Source organism: Rhinopithecus bieti, unplaced genomic scaffold, assembly GCF_001698545.2.
Source record: "Rhinopithecus bieti isolate Rb0 unplaced genomic scaffold, ASM169854v2 scaffold_13709, whole genome shotgun sequence".
Lineage (NCBI taxonomy): Eukaryota > Metazoa > Chordata > Mammalia > Primates > Cercopithecidae > Rhinopithecus > Rhinopithecus bieti.
Window position 1 is genome coordinate 1679454 of NW_016807882.1, and position 2115 is coordinate 1681568.

Sequence of the window (2115 nt, forward strand, 5' to 3'; positions counted from 1 at the left end):
TGTGGTTTTGTCTTTGGTTCTGTTTACATGATGGACTACGTTTATCGATTTGCATATGTTGAACCAGTCTTGCATCCCAGGGATGAAGTCAACTTGATCTTGGTGGATAAGCTTTTTGATGTGCTGCTGGATTTCATTTTCCAGTATTTTATTGAGGATTTTTGCATCAATGTTCATCAGGGATGTAATCTCCTGGTGTGCCATTTGCTAAAACCATTGGAAAAGCACAGTATTAGGGTGGGAGTGTCCCGATTTTCCAGGTACCAACTGTCATGGCTTCCCTTGGCTAGGAAAGGGAATTCCCCAACCCCTTGTGCTTCCCAGGTGAGGTGATGCGCCCCCCTGCTTCGGCTTACACTCCATGGGCTGCACCCACTGTCCGACAAGCCCCAGTGAGATGAACCTGGTACCTCAGCTGGAAGTGCAGAAATCACTCGTCTTCTGCGTCACTCACACTGGGAGCTGTAGACTGGAGCTGTTCCTATTCGTCCATCTTGGAACCTCCTCCCATGTTTGGTTTTAAAGGTGGACCAATGGTTTATAAAATATGAGGCAATTAAATGAAAGAAAAAAAATACTTTCATAAACAAAGCAACTCCCTCCATAGCCTCTTTTCTTTTTACCATTCAGTGGGGTAAAATGTCCAATAAAATGTAAAATGCAGCATATGCGATCATGTAATCTAAAAGCTTTTCATGATAACTTATTGCAAATTGCACTTGACAGTTCACCACAACAATGGAAAACTGACCCCTGGTTGGTTCACATAGTCCTTGAGCCCCAAATTGAAGTTACCAATAAAACGATCTTGATAAAAAGTTTGCAGCTGTGCTCAGCCAGCTAGTTCCACCCACTGGGTGTGAGCTGACCCAGGACACTACTTTGTCCTGTTCCTTTGTGGGACTCTCATCTTCAGACAGGTAGTCAGGTAGCTCTGTGTTCTGTTCTACCACAGGAAGGTGGTAGAATGGGACCAGCATCTCTTCTCCACTTTCACTTGTCACAACTTACTGATCTTTCGTAAACTTGGTTGATGCTTTCGCAGATGCCAAAGCCTCAGCTTTCAAATCTGAATGGATTCGCACCACACCTTTGACAGTCATTTGAAAAGTAAAGCTAATAACACCTTTAATTTTTAACAAAGCCTCTTACATAGATTTCTCCAAGACGTATCATCAAGGCCATCTGTATGCACAACCACTGTTTTGGCACATTTGTTTGTAGTTCCCAGAAAACAACTGAGCTTTCCTTCGACATGAATTCATTTCATTGAAACTATCACCATCTGCCTTATTGGAAGACTGAAGTATGTCATAGATTTCAGAGGCCAGAAGTTTTGTTCCTCCTAGAGTTACAGTTTTCTGTATGACATTTTGTAGGCTCAATATCATATCCAGTTCTTCTTTCATCTTTTCTCTGTTTGCACGGCATTCTCCCAAGTATGGAAGAGCAAGCAAAGCCGAATGAATGACTGGAGGGTTGGGGTGGTCCATAAATAAAATAAGGCCAGGCAGACATCCCTGATCCTGGACGATGGCTCTTGTGTTTAATGGGTCTGTGGCTATATCCCATAACTAGTTAACTACCGATAGAACATCAGATTCTTCCACTCATGGTGAAGGTGGAAGAATTCATCTTCTATGCCACGCTCAAGAATAAAATCTTAAATTAGCTCCAGAGCTTTAGGAGTCCAGAGCCTGTTGCACCATCAGGGCCACACCTACAGATGAGATAGAAAACCAGACCTGGTGCGAGCCCCTCGGTTCACAGCCACAGCCTAGGGGATCGCAAACAACCAGACTAACTCAGGGAGCCAAAGAGCAAGGCGCTCTTTGGTGGTGGGGAAAGGAGATGCTTGTTTTCACGTGTTCAATGAGTCAGTGCTGTTTGAACACCTTTTTTTTTTTTTTTTTTTTTTGATACAGAGTCTCACTCTATCATATAAGCTAGAGTGCAGTGGCGTGATCTCGGCTCACTGAAGCCTCCATCTCCCAGGGTCAGTTGATTCTCCTGCCTCTGCCTCCCGAGAAGTAGGGATTACAGGCGTGTGCCACCATGCTCCACTAATTTTTGTATTTTTAGTATAGACAGGGTTTCTCCATGTTGGCCAGGCTG

General features: G+C 44.0%; 1 pseudogene; it reads right to left on the reverse strand.

Moving 5' to 3' along the window:
- Positions 1-791: 791 nt before the first annotated feature.
- On the reverse strand, positions 792-1635 carry LOC108536939 (armadillo repeat-containing protein 1 pseudogene; annotated as a pseudogene).
- Positions 1636-2115: the final 480 nt, after the last annotated feature.